The following is a 25,230-nucleotide window of genomic DNA, read 5'->3' on the forward strand; positions in this document are numbered from 1 at the left end:
GGCCACTTATCGGAAATACACGCTCCTCAAGAAGTACAGGAGTAGTGTCAGCTCGAGCTACCTAGTAATGACAAGAGAGGAGAGCTTCAAGTAAGTTACATTTTGCCCGGGTTTCAGATGGGCTTGCTAGAGTGAAACACGTACAATGGGCTGCAGGTCTGGATTGCCACTGCTGCGTTGCTTTATTGCTCAAGGTCTCGAAGTCATTTGTATTATTGCTGATGTTTTTTATGAAAATATGCATAGTAAAAATCATTCATTTCAGTAATAAATTATATGTATTCTGCATTTTCATCGTTCTTTTTATAATGAAGGATTCCCCCTCCCTCCCTCCCCCCCCCCCCCCCGGGAAATGTTAGTGGCTGGCAACCTTTGAGATAAAATCGTCGGTGAAGGAGGGGGGGGGGGCGGAAATCTCTCCCTTCCCCCCGCGAATTCACACCCTGGTTGTTTGTGAGAACAAGTCTCAGGTAGACCCCAAGGCACCGAACTCCCCCGTAGCCTGTGATTAGCACCACTCTAGCTGCCTCTGTGGATCAGCGGTAGAGTGTCGGTCTCCGGATCCCAGGTTAGCGGGTTCAAACCCGGCAGAGGCAGTCGGATTTTTGAAGGGCGGAAAAAAGTCCATTCGACACTCCATGTCGTACGATGTCGGCATGTAAAAGATCTCTGGTGACACATTTGGTGTTTACCCGACAAAATTAATTAAATCTCAGCCATAGACGCCCAAGAGAGTTTCGGTTTACTCGGTCTGCCATCTAGTGGGGGCCTAGAGTAAAACGGAACGTCGAAATTGACGAGCAGACAGCCAGATGGCGTCAAATTGAAATGTCTGCACACGGTAGCTGAGGCCATACGAGTATTATTATTATTATTATTATTATTATTATTATTATTATTATTATTATTAGCACCACTCTGTGAGCGACACCGTGGGTCTGCGTTGTCTGTGACTAGTACCCACTATGTGAGGAACACCACGGGAATAACGGCGCCCATGTTTAGTAACCTATGTGAAGAATACCATGGATTTGCGTTGCCTGTGATTAGTACCATTATGTGAGAAACACCATAGGTCTGACAGACAGACAGACAGACAGACAGACAGACAGACAGACAGACAGACAGACAGACAGACAGAAATTACGGAAAAAGTAAAAAGTGCATTTCCTTGTTACTGTGGACACGACCGATACAGAAATTACCATTCCTTTTGAATTCTGAACAATGCTGCGTACCGAGTATAACAGCCTACCTGAATATTGGCGGGAAATAGCAGGAGAGTTAGATAACTTTCTTCTCTAGCATACCATTCCTCTAGTTCATACATTTTCTGATACTGCTGGTACGTAACACACTGGTTCATCATGGCATTCCAGCTATTCAATCCCTACTCTGAGGCACTGATCGGAATGATGGCAGAGGAGTGTTCACGGCTGCCTGCGGCCTGGTCATTCCAGCTCTGGAACTATGGACTGTTAGATTGGCAGCGTACCACTGTTCGTTAAAAGTGAGAAAATGTGTGGTTTTTCATTTGAACGAGTATTTCAAATGACAGCATTATTTTAATCGCGACATTCCTACAGGCGTTGTTGTAATGACCTATGCTGATTTCAGTTGGGAAAACCACTAAGGCAGTCTTTCTGAGGATGCAAAATGCAGGTGGAGAGTGAGCGTCTGCCATTATAATGAAAATTTCCCAACTTGATTATGACATCGTAGGCAAGAGGGCCTATTCACAACGTGTACACTACTTAATCTGGAATTCTGTATACAATGTAGAATTTCGTAGCGAAGCACGGGTACATCAGCTAGCATATAATTATTCCACCATGGGCCAAGATGAAATTCATTACTTGTAATTGTAAAACCTGTGTCAAACGGAATAGCAAGAAACGAGGATATTCTTCCACTAAAGTCAGGTTTCCATTTAATGAAAGTGTGTTAGAAAATAGGGTGCATTCTTCATTTAAACCCTTGGAAATACGTCAAATATTATCAGAATACATAAAATTGATAAGTCTATCCCACTGGTACAGCACTACACATCCTCCGGGAGTCGAATAGAGTTTCCTCAATTGCAGTGGTTTTACACTAGATTGATTTTCCACTAAAAATTAGCCTCAGAAATTATAACCAACATATCCAAATAGTTACACCACAGGGCAAATTCTCGTAGGTTCTCTAATCTTGTGATGGCATCTTGGTAAGTTCTTATTCTTCTTCTTCTTCTTATTCTTCTTCTTCTTCTTCTTCTTCTTCTTCTTCTTCCCGAAGTGAGAACTGTTGAACCACAGGTGGTGAATTCCAGAGATGGCACTGTCAGAGTAGAGTACCATGTGAAATGTGGATTGTCCAGGCGGTCCAGTCGGTTGCCTGTTGAAGGATGTATTCAGTAGTTAATCCTCAAAACAAGGATACTGGGAAAGAAGGAACGTACTGCGTCATATTCAGTGCCTGTCCTTGCATCACAGATCGTCTAGAATGTATAGGATGGTTAAAATATTGCAAAACAATCCAACAGGAGTACTGGATTTTTTTTTCCTTTTAGGGGCATATTTTGATTTCTGTTTCCGCATTTGACAGTTTCCGCTTAATCCAGAGAGATTTGCATTACACGTTACTCCCAAATCAAGGGACTGATGTTTTCCGTTAAAGGCAAATTTTCGCTTAATAGAGGGTTCGTTTAAGACAAGATCTACTGTATAATACTACCGGTGATTTCACGACAAAACAATGATTACTGTTAAATTTAGGACGGCGTCATTCACTCAAGTTTCATAGAAATTGGTATGGTCCAACCCAGACATTTAGCTTCTTGGTGTCATAACAAATTCGAATTGAGGCAGATGCTAAGTTGCATGTTGAACAGCTTTCTCGACGGCTTCCTGGACATTTCTCAGCCCGGCTGAAGAGTGCTGGTCTCCAAACAGAGTACGTTTCTCCCTCCATTGTAAACGAATTACGGAGAGGCAGATCGTTCTTGCTAATACCACATCTGTCTGTCAGATGTCGGTCGTTACTGCTACCGACAAAGCAACTTGAAAAAAGAAAAAAAAAAAAAGAAAGAGTTTTGCCAGACTGAATGGCTCAGACGGTTAAGGCGCTGGCTTTTTGAACCCAAGTTGGCAGGTTCGAATCTGGCTCAGTCCGGTGGCATTTGAAGGTGCTCAAATACGTCAGCTCCGTGTCGATAGATTAACCGGCACATAAAAGAATTCCCGCGGGCAAAATTCCGACACCTCGTCGTTTCCTTAAACAGTTAATTAGTGGGACGTAAAACCAAAAGGAGTGGGAAGGAAGCGGCCCTGGTCTTAATTAAGGTACAGCCCCAGCATTTGCCTGGTGTGAAAATGGGAAACCACGGGGCTGCCGACAGTGGGGTTCAAACCCACTATCTCCCGAATACTGGTTACTGGTAGTTCTTAAGCGACTGCAGCTATCGAGCTCGTTATTATTATTAGCTGAAACCCGTATGGGGTAAATAGTGAAGGATTTCCATATGTAAGACATTCTTTGTACAATTACTTTTCAGTAGTATTGCAACTTTAAGGACGTCAAAAGTTCGCACTCTTAACATTGCAACATATGCCATGGCTGAAAATTGGCTGAGGTAAATTGAAACCTGCATGTTTCAGTGTTTCCCCTTGAGCTTTATCAATCGTGATACAAAATACCAGACTATTTGGAAATTGGTGCCACTTAGAAGAAAATGGAAGTGTTTTATTTGGTGGAGTTAAATCATCTCGAGGGATTATAGCTCTCTGCCTATTATGAACGTACAATGCACTGATCGACCGTTGGGTAGCAAAATAGTGGCTATTCCTGTCCACGCTACTAATATAACACGAAGCCCTAAATTGAAGCACTTTAGTATTAAGCATCGGCATATACAGTACATACATTGGCGTACAAAAGTGCGGATCACTTTAATTTAAGAGCAAAATCTGTATTTATCTTAAGCTTTGCCTTTTCTCCATTCCTACAGCATATTGTTAGAAAATAAACTTAACCAGTACTCTGCATATTTCATACTGATTTTCGAAGTTATTTGTTTGACGTTTATCAAAAACGTTCTTAGATCCTGTAATTTATAAAAATCCCATTACTTTAAATTAACGTAGCATTACACTGAGTAAACTTATGAACGTGTCACTGAAAGTTTTCTTGATGACACCCTACACTTATATTGCCCTAGTATGGGGAAGTAACCAACCCTGGCGATTATTACGGCCTCCATCTTTCGCGGCATGCTAGCTAGAAGGTCCTGGATCGTTTCCTACAGTAGGGGTTGAGCGCCCACTCTTCCAGTTGTATTGCCCGCACTTTGTTGAGGGTGACAAAATTGTGATGCCGGACATTTCACCCAAGCGTATCCCACAGGTGTTCTAGGGGATTGAAGTTTGAACTGCGAGCTGGGCAGTCGAGGGTTCGTATCCTGACGTCGCGTAGATATTCCGTCACGCACCGAGCGGCATGGGGGCTTGCATTATCATGCATCAGGGTGAAATTTTCACTAAAGTAGCATAGGGGATTACATGCTCTGCTAACTGTGTAACTGTGTGGATTCAGAGTACCTCCATCGATGAAAAGAAGATTCGTCTGGGCCTCAAATCTGATATCGGCCCATACCATGATGGAGCATCTCCCAAATGGTGACTTCTCGGAGATGTTGCAGGTCCCCACACCTTCTCCATACTCTCTCTCTCTCTCTCCCTCTACCATCAGGTGACCGGAGGCAAAATTGTGACTCATCTGTGAACAGTACCACTGACCACTACTCCACAGTACAATTCCGATGATGACGCGCAAACTGTAGTCGAGCTGCTTTGTGTTGGGTGTGGGGGGGTGTAAGCTGTGGACCATTTGCAGGTCTTCTTGGGGTCAAATTATTATTCGGAGACTTCGTCTGACAGTCCTCGCAGTCACAGTGAAATTTCTTTACTGCATCGAGTCGATTTCTTGCTTGGACGACGTTAGTTTGATGTTTTCTCAAGACTTAGATGGCCAGGCCAGAAACAGATCGTCCCTAGCAAATGTAGACCTCCGACGCACAGTGAGGCCGAACGGGGAAAAAGATGGCAAAAATTATGTGAACGATATATTAGTAACTTAAGTGACAGAAACACATTTTATAACACAATACCAGCTTAATTTATTGTACATACCTAATAAACACTGTATATAGGTACTTTTAGTCAGAATCTGAACTGAACTCATTTCCACAATCAAAATTAATCTTCGATGACCGCAACATATCTAACACTTCTTTATCGAAAGGTGTCTTGCTTGTAGTGTGTAGTTCGTCCATGCTTAAGATATATGGATCATTCAATTAGGAGCCTATTAAGCACATCTTGATTCGTCTCCTCTCGGCACATTTTTCTCGTGAAACTTTCTCTATACCTTTTCAACACTTTTCTGCTGGCTTCTTGTGCTTCTTCACTTCATTGTTCAGTAGCAAGCAAAACACTGGAAATTACTTCGGGTCCATGAATCAAAAGTTTGTGAACGGTTGGTGGCATTGGATACCAAGGGTACTCCTCGATAAATAATTAACAGTATCCAAAGCATATGATCTAAATGTGTTAGTTGCTATGGTGTGCCCACTGGATATCGTTTGTAGTATAACCTTAAATCTCTGTATTATCACAACACTAACCCTTGTAATATATGCTGATTTTTCTGGAACAGAAAAGAAACGCCTGGCAGTATTGCCATCATTACTGCTTCCAAACCCAGGCTTAGGTTTGTCAATGTGTAGACACAGCAGTTGTTAGGATAAATGGCCAGATGTCTGAAATCTTCGAGACACAAAGGGGCGTTCGCCAAGGCTGTATATTGGCGTGTGCATCATGAGAACTGCTTTGTTTGGATGGACTGGTGGATTTCCTATTCGTGGCAGAAAGATATCGAATCTCCGATATGCAGATGACACTGTATTCGATTGCCGTAGATGAGACTGAAATGACAGATTTTAGACCGTATCAAAGCTGAGAACATCAGTTTGGGTTTGCAAATCAACATGCAAAAGACAAAAATTATGGTAGTCGATAGGCCTGGCAAGCTGAACAAACTCAGTGCCTTCAGCGAAAAGGAAATGGTTTCAGAAATGTTGTACGGGGTGCCATTATAACTAGCAACAACAGCTGTGAAATAAAGATCAGGAGAAGGATTGCCATGGCCAAGCACATCATGTCTCAGTTATCTCATATTTGGAAGGATCGCTCCATTTCTGTAAAGCACCGGGCGAGTTGGCCGTGCGCGTAGAGGCGCGCGGCTGTGAGCTTGCATCCGGGAGATAGTAGGTTCGAATCCCACTATCGGCAGCCCTGAAGATGGTTTTCCGTGGTTTCCCCATTTTCACACCAGGCAAATGCTGGGGCTGTACCTTAATTAAGGCCACGGCCGCTTCCTTCCAACTCTTAGGCCTTTCCTATCCAATCGTCGCCATAAGACCTATCTGTGTCGGCGCGACGTAAAACCCCTAGCAAAAGAAAAAAATGTGTAAAGCTAAAGATGAGACTAGTACAGACACTGGCATTCTCTGTCTTCCTCTATGGTGCTGAAACGTGAACTTTACGAGCTTCAGATTTGAATAAAATCAACTCATTCGAGATGTGGTGCTGGAGAAGAATGCTTCGCATACCTTGAACAGCATTTCGAAACAACGAATCCATCCTCAAGGAGCTGAACATCAGTAGCAGGTTACCGGCAAAATGTCAACAGAGGATTCTCCAATTCTTTGCTCATATTTTGCGTCGTGGAGAATGAAGCCTTGGAAAGCCCATAATCTTGGAAATCGTGCTTGGAAAGAGGGAGCGTGGGCGAGCACCTATACCCTGAACAGATGGCATAAAACATGCAACAAAGATATCGTTCGTACAATCTACCCGTATAGCAGAAAACCGTGGGGGATGGAAACGGGTACAAAGAAATATCTTCAGAGATATTGAACGACCGGTATATACACAGACAGACCCATTTCATTTCTGAACTCCTTTTGTGTCTTCTTTTTTGTCTCAGCAACTAATTGTTTATTTGGTAGTCCCCGCGCTTGCCACTTTTTTAGAGGTAGTTTATATGAAAGGCGTACAATCAACACCTCCTAGATATAAGACTTCACAACCGTTCTGAGAATATACTGTGACGTCAGCATCGGGAGGCAAGCTTGAACCTTCTCTGTAATAAGAAAGCAATGATTTTGACCATGTAACGCTGAAATTAGAAGAGTTTTAATTCGTTTAATGGTGCCAGTTGCTAATAACGTTTCATGTAATGAATGGTACTGATGTGTTGCGTACTCAACTGTAAGGAGAATTGCGATACTGATAACGATGTGCATGCATTAAGTTTCCGAAAGACGAGGTTATGCGGCAGATATGTTTACGTGCAATTCCAAGACAAGACTACATACAGATGCACTAATTGCTCAGTGGTAACTATTATTATTACTACTACATTCTCACACCATCGTAATGAACATAGGCCTATGACGTATTTAACTACACGCAACAGCTGGTGATATGTAGGCATATTTACTGTTCAAAGATATAAGGTTATGTTAGCTCACAATCACGGGATACATTATTTCAACGGTATTATTATTATTATTATTATTATTATTATTATTATTATTATTATTATTATTAGTATTATTATTATTATTATTATTATTATTATTATTATTATTATTATACGCATTAAAACACGCCACATACAAGAGCTGTTGGTGTAGGCCGATTCACTCTGTAAATGCACAAATTTTGTTCACGGTGATATATTACAGGTATGCCACAGACATTTCAAAGTCAGTAATATTTTATGGGAAGTAACTGGTACTGATTCTCAGGATAAAACTTTTAACTTCTCCTCTTCCAAGACCATGATTGTCAGAGAATGCAGTGCCTTATATCTTTCACAACTGCCCATCATATTTATCGTCACATTCTGGCAGTTGAAGAGAAGATCCAGGCAAAAAGTAAGAGAGAGAAGCAATAAACAGAGCCATTGAAGATAGTATTAGCAACCATACCTCATAAACAGGCAGAATTTCAATCCACAATCTTACACAGACGAAAAGTACAACACACATGTTGTCACCTGATGGCTGTTATACTGTGATCAAGGGAACGTAATTTTTCTGTACGTGGATACATCAAGGCAACCATACTGCTTACCATATGCAATCATGGAATAGGACATGGCCTTTATTCTAAAGGGGTTTTATTAAAGTATAAAATATTTCTAATGTATATGTGGACAAAATTAACAATACAAATGCGGTATATTCTTTAGTTACAAAACTACATAGCTGCATTACAAGGAATGAGTGTAACAATGTGTAGAAAGGTACAAGAAATAAGTTAATTCTAGTCCTAGTTGGTGAATTGAACACCGAGGATGATGATCCCACAGTTAATTTAATAGTCACAGTTAAAACTTTGCTTAGTTCATAAAGGAGTATGTTAATGATTTTCTTGTTATTTGTTCGACCTTCTGTCTGATATCTCCTCATGCTTACAAATTTATGGCTGGGCCCGTGGTGAAGGGACCAGCCTTCCTCTTACCCGGAGGCTCCTGGTTCGATCCCCGGCCAAGTCATGGATTTTTACCTAGATCTGAGGGCTGGTCCGAGGTCCACTCTGCCTACGTGATTACATTTGACGAGCTCTCTGATGGTCAGATAGCGGCCCCGGTCTAGAAAGCCAAGAATAACGGCCGATAGGATTCGTCGTGACGAACACAAGACACCTCGTAATATGTAGGCCTTCGGACTGAACAGCGATTGCTTGGTGGGCCAAGGGCGTTCAGGGCTGTCACTCCGTGCTGTTTTTACAAGTTTATGAGACATAATAGCAATTTAATTTTGCCACATATCAATACTTTTAAAATAGTAGGTTCCAGTCTGAATGGTAGTCCAATACTAGGACAGAAACTTACATACTTTCTGGAATACATAAAACATAAAGTTCAAGGTTTTGAACAGAATGATAAATTTGTAACATCGACGGTAGATGAAATTCTCATTAAACCATACATGAACTTCAAGGGAGGAACCATTGTAGCTCATATGCAAGTACTGCCAGTGCTGCTACATCAGCTTAGATGTTAGGCCTAAGCTAATATTATACGTGCTAGTTTTCATTTAAGATCATATAATGCCTATTTAGTGCCTATTTAAATTGAAATATTTTTGTAACTTCCTGTTGTGCTGTTAGCAATTCGGCCTAAGTAAGTTTACATTGTAAAATGATGTCGTGTTTCACAACTATGTGCTGTTAATCTTTAATGGCAGAGTCACTATAATACGGTAGTAACGACAGTATTCAATGTCCTTTAAAATTTAAACGCTATTTGTTAGTAAATAAATTGTTCCATTGGCAATAAATATTAAAATCATATCTGTGTTTGACCATGCTCCGCGTTTCTCTGCATTGTCATCGCCTCCTTAGCGGGACGTCACCACGCTGTTGTTAGGCCTTATTATCTTGGAGGTAGCTGCCTCTGTGGATCAGTGGTAGAGTGTCGGCCTCCGGATCCCAAGATGGCGGGTTCAAACCCGGCAGAGATAGTTGGATTTTTGAAGGGCGGAAAAAAGTCCATTCGACACTCTATGTCGTATGATATCGGCATGTGAAAGATCTCTGGTGACACACTTGGTGTTTACCCGACAAAATTCATTAAATCTCTGCCAGAGACGCCCAAGAGAGTTTCGGTTTACTCGGTCTGTCATCTAGTGGGCCTAGAGTAAAACAGAACGTCGACATTGACGAGCAGACAGCCAGATGGCGTCAAATTGAAATGTTAACTGTAGCTGAGGCCATACGATTATTATTGGAGGTGTTGGTACAATGCATTCTAAAAACCTTAACCGTGTGTAAAGCACTGATAACTCAAATCCGAAATTGTTAGTTAGGACTTACTTCACCATTTTTAACTTTCGTGATATCATTAAATTTCTTCGAAGAAAGACCACAAATATAGCAACGTTGTGTAGACGTTGTTTCTGTCAGAGCGTTGCACACTTTCCCGTTCACCATTGTGAGGAGTAGTTTGTGAGTTACTTCTATAACTGTGTCAATGAACGTGTGTTTCGTTGATTGTAAGTCCTTAATTTGCTTTTCTATGTGAGTTTTTTCAGACTTGGAAAGATCAGCAGTTTCGTGCGCAAACTGAAATTTGATAGGCCTACAAAATCTAGTAGATGAACACCTTCTATTAGGCCAAATTATGATTTTCTCGTTGGTCTCGGACGTTTCTGCAGCCACAATCAGCCGCAAGGGCACTACAGATGAAATGAATATATTCGCATCAGTTGCTTCGGGATTTGTGGTAAACCTTTGCTTGTACTCAGATTGATTGGACCCATCAAATCCCCATTTACTAATCAAACACAATTTATTCACTTTCTCTAGTCCTCGATTTAATAAAACATCTTCATGTGCTTTCATAATTCGTGAAGATGTGTGATTGAGGAGTATTTGCAATTGTATTTCGGCAGAAGTTTCGGTAATAATAATAGCTTCTTTTTCGGGATAACATTCCTTTCCGGCTAACTGGATTTTCTTATGAGAAGGAAATCGATACAAAGTTTTTCCTAATTTTATTATACTGTTCTCTTGTCATATCAGCGGCAACGAACAGAGAAGCTTCGGTTGCTGGTAGTTCTCGGGCAGTATACATATTTAACTGCTTGTATGCAATCCTGTATTTTGACGCTCGTGTTGGTGAGGTCGTTGTAACACCTTTAATAACTTTTGAAGCTTCTAAATTACCAGAAGAACGAAAACTCATTTGGGCAGCATTTGAAAGTTCTTCAGGAGAGTGTTGGAGCCGCAGATGTTGAGTTTTCTGACGCCTTGATCTTTCAGTGATGTCATGGAATTGCCTTATTGTTCGACCAATATTCTTTCTACCTGCAGCCGAGTAATTTGGAAATGTGATGGACATTTCCAGCCATTGCCTATTATTTTTAAGAAACAACTATCAGTTTCCCGCTGGCTCCGCCCGCAATGTACAAATTATGGTGTTGTTCGTTACTATCCTCACGGACGTATTTGCAAAGTTTCGAGTTAATGAAATAAAGAACATGCTCTGCTGTGGTAATAGAATGTAACATTATGTCAACAAAACACTTGAAAATACATCACACAAAGAAATTGAATTAAACGTTCCTTGGAAAAACACTACGCGCTGAATTGTTGAAAAGTCCTTGAGAGATCTTCGTCATGGTGACAAATGTACTCATAATTTTTCTCAGAATCTACCAATGTAAGTAGTTATTACCTCAAAATAAAGCGCTTGATCCACTGAGTGTTTTTAGACCAAAACGAACTGCGTACCTCAATTAGAACAAAAGATTTAATTGCTTGAATGAGAAAAAAAATGTTGAAGAAATGGGGCGTCAAATTGAATGTGCACTCATAACTTTCCTCAGAATCAACCAATTTGAATAGTTAAGAGCTGAAATGAAAGATCTTGATCCACTGAGTGTTCTTAGGTCAAAACGAACTCCGTACCTCAATTAGAGCCACAGATATGATAGCTTCAAAGAGACAAAAAATTGAAAAATCAAATAATTTGAGGAAGGCGAAAGTTAAGTGATTAATAGTGCCTGATGACAAATCTGTGCATGCATAACTTTCAGTAAAAAAATGAAGGAAATCGACCGGATAGAATGGCCGTACTGACTGACTTTAATTTTAATCAGTTTTTTAAATATATAGACTTTTCATTTCTCCTGGCTGCTTGCCACTTCTTCTTGCAATTGGAGATAGGATAGAACAGCCTCTTGTTTAAATCTGAGGTTAGATTTTCCGAGTATTCGGTGCGTTTTTTCACATAGGCTATTCCTTCAAGATACACAATTTTTCCTCCACGTTTTTCTTCCCTGAATGCCTTATTACATCACAGGGTCCTCCTTGTTATGAGAACATCAGTACAGCCAGATCCTGATGGAAAGTATGAGAACCTAATGCAGTTACCTAAATATGATACAAATAAATGGTCGCTACAGGTCTTAAAGAATGTATTCTACAGCCGAGATTGGCAACTATTAGCAACCTTTTTTTTTGATGTTCCTATAATATGACTCTCCTGAGTAGCAGAAACAGTTGAAATTATAGTCCGGACGTGCCCGTAACCATACTGAAATCATAGTAATATAACTATGAACTATATCTTAATCCTAACGAAACGCATGACTTGTACATTTAATTACTAGCTGATGTACCCGTGCTTCGCTACGGGATTCTCAGAAAGACTGTCTTTGTGGTTTTCCTACCTGAAGTCGTCAGAAGGAATGTAGTGATTAAAAGCAATGTTATATAAAATACTCGATCAAATTAATAAACCGCACATTTTCTCACCTGTAACGAACAGTATTACGGCGCCGATCTAACAGTCCAAAGTCCCAGTGCTGCAATGACCAGACCGCAGACAGCCGTGAACACTTCTCTGCCATTATTCCGTTAAATATGCACACTGCTCATTCCAATTAGTGCCTCAGAGTAGGAATTGAATAGCTCGAATTCTATGATGAACCAGTTTGTTACGTATCAGTAGTATCCGAAATTTATCTAACTCCCCAGCTACTTCCCGCCAATTTTCAGGCAGGCTGTTATACTCGGTGCGACCGGGCGAGTTGGCTGTGCGGTTAGGGGCGCATAGCTGTGAGCATGGATCCGGGAGGTAGTGGGTTCGAACTCCACTGTCGACAGCCCTGAAGATGGTTTTCCGTGGTCTCCAATTTTCACACCAGGAAAATGCTGGGGCTGTAACGTAATTAACGTAGGGGCTGCTTCCTTCCCATTCCTAGCCCTTTCGTATCCCATCGTCGCCATGAGTCCTATCTGTGTCGGCGCGACGTAGAGCAAATTAAAAAAAACTCGGTATACAGCAGTAATCCCATCTATCGGAGATGAATGGCAACAGAGACACAAAGCAAATCACAACAAACAATGGTCAGTGCAATATTATTGTTGATCAATGTTATGAATTTTCTGTATTGTAGGCCTTCACATTCAATTTTCTTTCGACTCTGTAATATAAGGCCGTCTTATACAATTAATTATAGCGTACACTGTCGTTCCTTATTCTCCAACTTTACATACCGATTTTCATTAAAATTCTGTTTACCCATTTTCTGGTGACGGCGCTGATATGATCTTAGCAACAAAAATCCATATTCATGAATATCTCCGTTATCATAGCCGGTACGGTCAAAATGTGTAAGACCGAGCTCGATAGCTGCAGTCGCTTAAGTGCGGCCAGTATTCGGGAGATAGTAGGTTCGAACCCCACTGTCGGCAGCCCTGAAGATGGTTTTCCGTGGTTTCCCATTCTCACACCAGGCAAATGCTGGGGCTGTACCTTAATTAAGGCCACGGCCGCTTCCTTCTCACTCCCAGCCCTTCCCTGTCCCATCGTCGCCATAAGACCTATCTGTGTCGGTGCGACGTAAAGCAACTAGCAAAAAAAAAAAAAAAAAAAAAAAAAAAAAAAGTATAAGACATACATGATCGGAAATTTAATACCATGTAACTTTATTTATATAGTAATTGTCAATAAGACCACTAATAACACTAATGTTCGAGAATTAAATTTTGGGCCTTCCCCTAAACTACCTTTTTTCTCACCGTGAATAAGATTGTTTATGGCGTAGATTGTAGCGACTTATTTGCCGACTTTGCATACCTATTTTAATTAAGATAGGACCACTAATAACAAATATTTGCGAATTAAATTTTAAGACTTCCCCTAAACTACCATTTCTTTCAGAGTGAAGAAAATTATTTATGGCCTAGATTGTAGCGACTTATTCCCGGACTTTACATACAGATTTTCATTAAATTCTCTTCAGTGGTTTTCTCGTGATGCGTGTACATACATACATACATACATACATACATACATACATACATACATACATACATACATACAGACAGACAGACAGACAGACAGACAGACAGACAGACAGACAGAAATTACGGAAAATTAAAAAGTGCATTTCCTTGTTACTATGGACATGACTGGTACAGATATACCATCCTTTTCAAATTTTGAGCAATGTACAGACAAAACTCTTATGTATATGTCTATTCCGTAAATAATCAACTTAAACATAATGTAATATTAAAGTGCATACCTCCAGGTGACGATTCCATTGTGTTTATTATTTCTTTTAGGTGAACACAGAACGAATGTAAACGACTTGAAAACACAGCACTCTTTCCGCTTATCAACTACTCAATGAGTCTAGTGGAGGTGACGTGACTTCCGCAGCAAGGACTACAGTACTTGTTGTGTCATTTCCTTACGATGCACGCGGTCTTCAATTTTATGGAAAGGGAACGTTTCACTAAGAATTCCGAGATTTGATTTTTGGAATTTTTTGCCAGCTTTTCCTTGCAACGGCCCCACTGTGCGACGGCTTGATCCAGGTGGTAGGTACCGAGTTCACGAAATCGTCTTACGGTACGCTGGACGCTTCCATATGATATACCGATAGCATTAGCTGCATAACGAATGCTGCGTCCGCCATGCACCAACGCGACTGCTCTTACAACGTTTTCTGGGCCAAGAGTCATCTTAACTTGACAATAATATGAAAAATAAACTGAAGGGGAATGTTCCTTTGTGACAGATCGACTGCCACATTAGCATATCAACCAAGCACGGAACACTACCAACACAACATAACCACTTCAACGGCAAAACCACAATATGAGTTCACATACTTAACTCGACTAACGACTAAACAGACTGTAGTCGATTGTTGGTGAGAGTCGTTAGTCGAGTTAAGTATGTGAACTCATATTGTGGTTTTGCAGTTGAAGTGGTTATGTTATGTTGGTAGTGTTCCCTACATGGTTGGCATGCTAATGTGGCAGTCGATTGAGCTGAAGGTCGTGGTTCATTTGATGTGCAACTGTTAATGTGTGTATAATTTGTAAATAAAACAGTGAACACAATTGACAGCATCTCGTGTGTGCGCCTTTGTGAATACGATAAACATTGCGCTGAATACTGGAACAGCTGAGCAGGAATACGTTCGAATGCACATGAGTGCTTGCCCCTTCCACCTCCCCTCTCTCGTCGTATGTCTCAGCGCTCCCAGAGTTCAGGTAGCCTTGAAATACCGGCGAGCGGCTTAGCGAATCAAAATGCTACATTTTCTTAAATAATTTAAAAATATACGGTAAGAAATTTTTATGCTTTGAAAGACATTCTGCAAATCTCCAGGCCAAGAGCTTTCGTCAGAATGTTTTACGGCATCAGTCGATTCAGCCGTTGTCTCAAACTCGCGATAACAATCAGACTAGTGTTTGAAGTATATAGATTATTATTACTCTCAGTTTTAATTGCTGCACTGATGGAGTAAAAATACTTCATGGGGATCACTGTAGGTGATAATGTTAGTAACAGTTTACCCTGTAACGAGGTTGCGAATAAAGGCTACAGACCTCTTCATGTGGTTTTGAGGGTATTTTGTTGTTTTAGTAAAGGAGAGGGTATCTAAGTCTCTGGTAATACCCCAATTGAGTTACGCACTTGGTGGCACTTGGTGGGGTGGAGTGGTAGAGTGGTTATGATTCCAGTGTATGGGACTCTAATCAGATTACTCGATACGTGAACTGGAAGGGATCCAGAGGAGAGCACCATGATTTGTTCTTGGTGATTTTCGTTAGTGTTACGAAAAATTTGGACTGGGAAGACTTGATAAGATAGTGACGAACAGCTCGGCGATGCTGTATGTTCCGAGCTATCAGTGGGGAGATGGCGTGGAATGATATTAGTATACGAATAAGCCTGAGTCGAGTTATTAAAATTAGAAAGTATAATATGAAGATAAAGTTGAAATTCAAGAGGGAAAATTCCGGCAAATATTATTTTATATGAAGAGGAGTTAGATATTAGAATAATTTACTAAGGTAGGTGCTCGATAAATGTTCAGCTTCCTTGAAATAATATAAGAAAGGATTATGGAAACAGTTGATTGGACATCAGACACCTGCAGAATTCCGGATTCTCCATGTTCCTTCTGCATATATCAATATCGGTTCACAATAGGTGGAATACAGAACATATTTCCATTTCCTGAGAACTTCGTGGACTCACAGTAATCCCTTCACACTCTAGTAAAATCCATTTGCTTGTAATATTGTCTTTCCAATCTCTTCATTTGCCTTTCCATCTTCTGTGATTACCCTTCCCAAATATTTGAAAACTTTTCACAACTTCTTTTAGTTTTCCATATACTGTTACCTTCGTCCTTCTTTCCTTCCTTCCTACCTCTTTTCATCACTACTTTTTTACTCTTCTACGTTTATTATCATTCCGAACACTTGCATCACCTGATTTCATACACTGACTTGTTCTTGTACTTCCATTTAATTTTCTCTCCCTATCTTTACTTGTTTACCTACTGTGTATCATCTGCAAACATTAGAGCCTTTACTGTGTTTCTTCCTATCTTCTGTTGTACATACTTGTGGATTTCATCCAAGATTGTGATGAAGAAATATTCTTCGTGATGTCTTAAATGCTGAACGATGTTATTCACGTGTTCATAAGAAGGGTTATTCCAGAAGTTATATGGTCGTTACATTGCTTTTTTTTTCTCTTGCCGCCGCTACAAATTTGCTCACGTGAGTCTTCTTTTCGCACGTTCTCTCTGTTATATAAGATACGTACTCATCAACTGGCATATTTCACGATAACGCGTCTTTCACTTGATCTCCTTATCTTACTATATTATTACTTTTTCTTTTCTTTTCATTCTTATCTGACCTTAAACTTGAGTCTTCGATGCAGCACACAATACAGTACCTGCCAACGCGTCCGGATCACCTCCATAGCCTGACTGTTTTTTGATACTCATTTCATGGAGATCAAAGCACAGGGCCATGTTACAAGGAATCAAGTCTGCCCTTTTTTCATTGGCAAAAATTGGCAGCTGAATTTAACTTTCAATGTTAAAGAGAACTATACTTTTATTCCCTTCCATGTTGTAGCCTATGCCCCTTGTTGTCGATCTTACATTGACAATACAGTAACATGCATTAATGACAAATATAACAGTGTCTTCGTTTGTCATAAAAATAAACTTTCTACATATTAAGTTTGTAATGCATTGTATTTGTTAAAAAGAACTAAATCCGATTTGTTCCTAATTTTTCAATTTCAAAAAGGATAAAATCGACCAAATACACCCTTCTAGAATACTGTAGTATTGTCATGTATATATATTTAGTAGTAGTGGTGTTGGTGGTGAGTATTGCTTTAAGAGGAAATAGGCACTACAGCTGAACAACTATCCTCTTTTATCACTAATCAGAAAGGAAAAACGAAAGAGGTCCGACTCTTCAAAGGGTGAAGGTATCAGCAAAAAGAAGGCAAGGATCCCGAAAGGCGATGAAACGGACTACCTAATGCTCTGGCCAAGGGCGCCAGGTTTTGAAAACTAGTGCGAGCTGGGGGGCGGGGGAACTCTAACTCACAGTCCAACCGAGCAAGTGGCCGCGCGGGAGATAGTGGGTACGAACAGCCCTCGAGAGGGGTTTCCGTGGTTTCCCATTTATACCCCAGGTAAATTTGGCCACAGCCGCTTCCCTCGCACTCCTAGCCCTTTCCTATCCCATCGTTGCCATAAAACCTATCTGTGTCGGTGCGACGTAAAGCAAATTTCAAAAACTCACAGTCCAAACAAGGGAAGACTCCGGAAAATATCGAAATATAACCTTCATGAAAATGCTGTTTTAGGTGTTTTTGAATGCGCAATAAATGATAGAAAACATTAACTATTGTTTTATTATCCGCTTTTTCAACAGTAATTAATGAGTACAAACAAAAGACCGCATAAATCCACATACAGTTGGCATAAAATCCACATAAAAGGTGTGTTTTAATCATGAAAAAATAAGAGATTTTAAATTTTTGAATATATGTGAATGAAAAGGACGGAAGCTAAAAGCATTACAAATTTTGTGTATAAAATCTTAAGTTATAAAGCGTAACAGTCTAGTTTTCTCGTAGAATGATCCCAACCGAGTTAGAATAGCAAATTGCCTCAAGTTTGGCGTTTATTATTAGTCCAAATGTCATCTCCGTACAGGGCATGAAGGTTCCTGGAGGGGTGGAAGGTAAAGGCTTCCACTATCCCTAACCTCGGCACTTGGTGGGGTGGAGTGGTTAACTCTACTCCCGGCGGCCTTTGCCCCTAGGAATAAACTTGTTAGTCATTTTTGGTGTAGGCTGAGTGAACCTCAGGGCCATTTGCACCTCCGGAAGTTATTAGTCCATGTATTTCCGAAAAGAAAAAAACAGAAGAAAGGTACCCTCTAGACAGAGGAAAGAAAGGAGTTACACCGGCAGAACATGCGACAATACTGGGCAAAGATCAAAGCCCAACAATGGAACAAGCCTGGTCCATAGTAGGCTCATTCGAAACAAAAGAGAACCTGGAAGTCACGCAAGACAGACTCTGAACTCATCCTCCTCAGCACCGAATGTGTCGTCCATGGATATCATTGACATCGTCAACGCCTTTTCATCGCAGAAAGTGTGCTGCATGGTTCAGTTCATTTAAGTCTTTAGTACAAAATTTAAAATTTTTGTGGAATTTCTAATTCTCACTCATACATAGAGAGTTCCTACGAACAGTCGATCGTTTGATGGAAAGGTTCGGCACAGTTTCGATGTTCATTTCATTTTTCGTTTGTTGATGATGGATAGTCCTTCAATTGTCTTTGCGTCATGGTGTTGCGCAGGTAAGGTATAAATCTTCTCAAGGCGGAAAGGAACGTTCTGATGTACGGTATAGTCACAGCTATCTTTAGCAAACTTAACCACCTCTGGAATCTGGAATGAAGTTTTGGATGATTCAGATCCTCACTTGTGATTGAGAATTAAATAAACAAACGTTTCTTAGTGGGCTCCCCGGCCACCTCACACCCCCCTTCCGTTGGTAATGTAGGGACGAAAATACCTTTAAGGACTATGATGAAAAATTCTCCCTCTTTTATTTATTTTCTTCTCTTTTTAAATCTTTTTTTCCCTGTTTGTGGGGGTTGCTGGGCAGCCCCACAATTCTCTTTGTGGGTGCTCGAGTACCATAGCACCCCCGGAGTGGGCGCCCCTGGCGCTGATCATTTTATCTCTGGACCCTACAATTGATTTCCAGGAAATCTCGACCACATATGGTAAAGGAGAAATTGATGCTTAAATGTTTAACATGTAAAGTTCTGTCATGATAATTTCTTTCTTTGATATTTTTTTCCCCCTGAAGAGTTGCAAAAATGACTTACGGTGCATCATCAGTGAAACCACCCATGTCACTGATGTCAGTGTTTGGTTGCTATGTCCTCAGCGTGTGGAGAGTAATCTGATGTATTGACATTTCTTTTTCTCAATAAATATATTCTTCATCAGTTTCCGTCTCCAGTTCTCTCCACCAATATGTTCTTCTTTCGTCTTCCGCTCCTCTACTGCATCCATCCACCTCTTTCGAAGTCTTCCTTGTGGTCAAGTTCGTGTTGGTTTATTTCTGAACAAATATAATGTTTATAAAAAGTACATTTATGGTTAAGTTTGTAAGAATCCTTTCTGTTAGTGGAAATGTCTTATCCTACTACTCATGCTGAAAAATTAACGTTACAGGAACTGACATTTCCTGGAAAAGTGCACCTTTTGTACGATAAGTGTTCGGAAATAAGGCGTAACGTGAAACCTGTACAACTAGGGTGTTTAAATACCGCGCTCATCTTACAGCATCAGGTTCAAAAGGACACAGCGTCAAAACTAATAGAGATACAGTATCAACAAAATAAAGATAACTCAGCTCATTAAAATAGAACAGTGTATACATTTTTTTAAACCGGAAACAATGTTTGGTTCTTTTTACACTTTTTGACCTAGAACCATGGTGACGCGATGTCATTTCCAGAAAAAGTACAGGCGGCTTCAAAATGTAGGACATTCAAGAAAAATGTAGGATACTAAAATAAGTTGAAAGAACACTATTCTACTGATTTCAAACGTTTGATTTAAAACTACAGCGTATAATACTGCATGATGTACTCAACAATACGGTTTGGCAAACGCATAACATACAGGTACAGTTCAAGGTATGGAATCTTACAGTATATTTGAAATTGGGAATTTACTACAAAAATTGTTGAATGTTACAAGCAATACAGCCTACCTGTAGACTAATCGGGGCTACGTATTCACAAAAATGACACACTTTTCAATAATTTACCGTTAATGGCTGTGCATATGGGTTTTTTTTCGTTGGACAAACGAAGCAGTCAGTTTTTCTCTTAATTTCCAACACTTGAATGATTTGTTTTTATTTGCCAAAGTTTTGCCAAATTGTCAACTACATTTTCTTCAATGTTTCCAGATTCGCGGACAACCACATGACCTCCTGACACACCAAGCAAAGCTAAACAGAATGAAATGGTTTTTGCTTTGCGTCGCATTGACAGAGATAGGTCTTATGGCGACGATGGGATAGGAAGGGGCTAGGAGTGGGAAGAAAACGGCCTGGGCCTTAATTAAAGTACAGCCTCAGCATTTGCCTGGTGTGAAATTGGATATTACGGAAAAGCATCTTCAGGGCTGTCGACAGTGGGGTACGAACCCATTATCCCCGGAATGCAAGCTCACAGCTGCGCGCCCCTAACAGTACGGCCAACTTGCTCGGTAAATAATGAACTTCCATTGACCGAGTTTACTACATGATACGAACTGTTTTCCAAGATCTTGCGAATAGCTCAGAGCGTTTCGACAAAAATAGCCTACGAATGTTATTTCATCTTACGGCAGGATTTGTAAACGCCTGATTTCTTTAAGAAGACTTGAAACAAATACGATAGGAATCAAGTTGACAGTAATTTGGATCTAATGTTTCAAATTGTACGGCATTTTGGAATTATTGAGAATTTCTCCCGGATTCTGCACAGACAATTGAAGTGTAGGATATGTCCTGGGAAAGTCACCGTAGAACCTCGCCTAACGCCCCTCTTATCGGGAATGGTTATCATGTCTTTAAAACAATAACCATTTAGCTCTTCTGCAGAATGCAGTGGAGAACTCTTTGGTGATAAAGAGAGAGTCACTTGAAATTTGATGCTGGTATTTCGGAACGCTGTAAGCTTTGTTATATAACTGTTACGCGGGATGTACCTCCAATTAGCGGGTGTTCGATAGTGAAGAGTGCTCGTTGTCTGTTATGAAACACAATGTTTGTGGTAACTTCCTGCCATATGTACCACTGACCCGTTAAGGGAAGAAGTAGTAATACCAATCACCATTGCCTCACTGTTGGATGACAATCAGGGGCGGCCGTACCTTATGTGCTGAAGTGTTGCAGCACATTGTCTATTTGAAAAATAAGTTACTCTCATAATATTATCTACAATCGAATACAGTGCATTGAAAAAGACGCCAGCTAAAGAATAGGAAATCATTCAACTCCCTTCACAAACATGTAACTACACTCATGCTCATAAATTAAGGATAATTACAGATTGTGGTGCCACACAACGTGACACTACACAAAACTAGCTCGAATGGCATAAGCACATAGTGAACGCAAACGGAAAAAATATCTCTAAGTCCACGGTATTGGTGACAAGTTGAGGAAACCGTCCCAAAACACATGTGCTACAAAACGCCACTGTTTCCTGCGCATGAACCCCGACATCAGTATGGGATATGATCACCATGCACACGTACACAGGCCGCACAACGGGTTGGCATACTCTGGATTAGGTGGTCGAGCAGCTGCTGGGGTATAGCCTCCCATTCTTGCACCAGTGACCGTCGGAACTCTTGAAGTGTCCTAGTGGTTTGAAGACGTGCAGCGATACGTCGGCCGAGAGCATTCCAGACGTGCTCGATGGGGTTTAGGTCTGGAGAACAGGCAGGCCACTCCATTCGCCTGATATCTTCTGTTTCACGGTACGCCTCCACGATGGCAGTTCGGTGGGGCCGTGCGTTATCATCCATCAGGAGGAAGGTGGGACCCACTGCACCCCTGAAAAGGCGGACATACTGGTGCAAAATGACGTCCCGATACACCTGACCTGTTACAGGTCCTCTGTCAAAGACATGCAGGGGTGTACGTGCACCAATCATAATCCCACCGCACACCATCAAACCACTACCTCCATACAGGTCCATTTCAAGGATATTACGGGGTTTGTATCTGGTTCCTGGTTCACGCCAGATGAGAACCCGGCGAGAATCACTGTTCAGACTATACCTGGACTCGTCCGTGAACATAACCTGGGACTACTGTTCCAATGACGATGTACTGTGTTCTTGACACCAGGCTTGACGGGCTCTCTTGTGAACAGGGGTGAGTGGAATGCACCTTGCAGGTCTCCGGGCGAATAAACCATGTCTGTTCAGTCGTCTGTAGACTGGGTGTCTGGAGACAAGTGTTCCAGTGGCTGTGGCAAGGTCCCGAGCAAGGCTACCTGCAGTACTCCGTGGCCGTCTGCGGGCACTGATGGTGAGATATCGGTCTTCTCGTGGTGTTGTACACTGCGGATGGCCCGTACTGTAGCGCCTGGAGACGTTTCCTGTCTGCTGGAATCGTTGCCATAATCTTGAGATCACATTTTGTGGAACACGGAGGGCCCGTGCTACGACCTGCTGTGTTTGACCAGCCTCCAGTGTCCTATTATTCTATCCCTCATAACGTCATCAATATGTGTTCTTTGAGCCATTTTCACCACACAGTCACCATTAGCACGTCTGAAAACATCTGCACACTTAGTCGCTGCACCGTACTCTGACATGCACCAACACACCTCTGCGTATTTGGACTGCTGCCACCGCCACCGTGCGACAAGCGCAGGTCGATTTCACCACATGGTCATACCCCGAGGTGATTTAAAACCGCAAACCGCCCGCCATAGAGTTGTTTCACCATGTATCAGCATTATCCTTAATTTCTGAGCATGAGTGTAGTTGTGCGCTCCACGCCAGGTGCTGTGCAGATCACAGCTCTCACCGGGCGAGTTGGCCGTTCGCGTAGAGGCGCGCGGCTGTAAGCTTGCATCCGGGAGATAGTAGGTTCGAATCCCACTATCGGCAGCCCTGAAGATGGTTTTCCGTGGTTTCCCATTTTCACACCAGGCAAATGCTGGGGCTGTACCTTAATTAAGGCCACGGCTGCTTCCTTCCAACTCCTAGGCCTTTCCTTTCCCATCGTCGCCATAAGACCTATCTGTGTCGGTGCGACGTAAAGCCCTTAACAAAAAAAAAAAAAAAAAGATCACAGCTCAGCGAGAATTTCTAAGCTTTTTGTCAGAAAGCAGGAACTCTGCCTTTTGCGCAAGCGTCCCCAACTTTTCCGATGTGCGGTGGAAACAACAGCCAAGACATCGATTCACAGTGATTCTTCGTTCGACCACAGAGAGGCGGCACTGGTTACACTTGCGTTTCGACCGAAATGAGAACGGGCAGCCTCTTGACTTAGCCGTAGTATTTAATAGGGGATCGCTCAAAGTAAACGGTAAAACACAATATTTTAGAGGAATCCATCAGCTGTTCCCGCCAGGTCTTTTAATACTCTCAACTTGCCTATTCCATAGCCATATTTGTAAATCGATGAAGTATAAAAATTGTACTTTTTATGTCGTCAAAATAAGGACATGATATTGTGATTTCCTTTAATTAAAAATGTCTGGTTTATAAAGTTCACTATAACAACACAACATATAATTTTGCATACGACGTTGCTGGTTTTATTTCAATGATATTGGTAACATTGAGAAGATCTATTTTTGCGCGCTCACGCCAAGTGTTTCTGAGTTCGTGAATGTTTTGTCATTGCAGGTGTTATTGTGTGTTTAATTACTTCTGTATGAGGAATGTGTATATGTGTTGGGGTTGTTTGCGTGTTTCCTCAGTATGGAAAACTCAGTGGAGAGCCTGTTAAAAACCGCATAAGTTTCTAAATATTTTTTTTATTTTTAGAGGGGGGGATGGGGTTACAGTGCACAACTGATTTTCTGCACCAGACGCCACTGATGACAATTATTGTAATCTACTTAAATATTTGCCTCACGCTTGGGGTTAATTATAACTTGACATTTTAAGAAACGTGCTTGCTCCACTATAAGTATCAATTTTAACATTTAAAAAAATATTAATTCTCGTACCATAACTGAATGTACTTACCACTTGGCGACTTCCAATGAAATAACATTTAAAATGAGCGAATACATACATTAAAATAATAATAATAATAGTAATAATAATAATAATAATAATAATAATAATAATAATAATATTTCGTGCCGGGCCTGTCGTATCCCCTTTTGGTACCTCTTGGAAGGGACTGGTAAGTCAGCTGACCGGGGAGCTCCCAGCCGGCCTGGAGGGCATGGCCGGCCTTTCCGTGTATTGCTCCCGTCAGCTGGCTTACCCGTGAGTTTCTGGGAGATTCAACGAGAATGTTCCGCCTCTAGCGGTATCGCGAATATTCTGGTTCACATCACCCGAGCTGTAAAAAGGGAGGCTAGCCGCGGACAGTGAGTCAGTGATGGTGCTGGACTCGGAGTCATTGTTGGACTCTGTGGTGGAGTCGGTCTGTTGGGGTTCGTTGGCTGGGCTGAGGGCGACAGAGGTTTTGACTGTTGCTAGTGTCCCACAGAGGTTGTTGCTGCGCCGGAGTGTCCCGCGAGTAGCCGGATTGAAGACGACGAGACGGAAGACTGTGTACAATACTACTTGAGAGTACTGTGTGTACCAAATGTAGACTGAGGATCGCCGTGAGTGAGCGAGGGAAGCCGCTATCTGAGTGTGAGGCTAAATGGACCTGTGTTATTATTCGCTGTTGTATCATCCTCCTGTTGCTGTTTAGTTGTTCACGGCATTTGACTGTGTGAATTACTGGACTGTCTCTGGAATCGAACCAAGGGATAGTCATCGTGTGTTGTGTAGCACGAAGCTCTGAGTTCAAATCCAGCGGTCTACACACAGCTGCTGTATGCAGCGACTGGACTTGGGGAAGTGAAAGTAGGCATTAGCCGTCCCCAGGTAATAGCAACGGACCGGACCGCCTGCTGTGCCGTAAGGAAGAGAGACGTGTAAATGGACAACAGTTTGTAACTGTGGCCATTCATGGTTGATTAGAATTGTGTGCGAGCATGTATTGGCTCATCCTGAAATAAATTAGAGTGATGAAACAGGCGTTGTTTTATTCGT

General features: G+C 41.4%; 1 protein-coding gene across 1 annotated transcript in view; it reads left to right on the forward strand.

The window, feature by feature from the left end:
• Nucleotides 1–25,230, forward strand: part of Nagk (N-acetylglucosamine kinase) — a 259,336-nt gene that overhangs the window by 54,695 nt on the left and 179,411 nt on the right. The window lies entirely within an intron of this gene.

This window comes from Anabrus simplex, chromosome 1, assembly GCF_040414725.1.
Source record: "Anabrus simplex isolate iqAnaSimp1 chromosome 1, ASM4041472v1, whole genome shotgun sequence".
NCBI classification, from domain to species: Eukaryota; Metazoa; Arthropoda; class Insecta; order Orthoptera; family Tettigoniidae; genus Anabrus; species Anabrus simplex.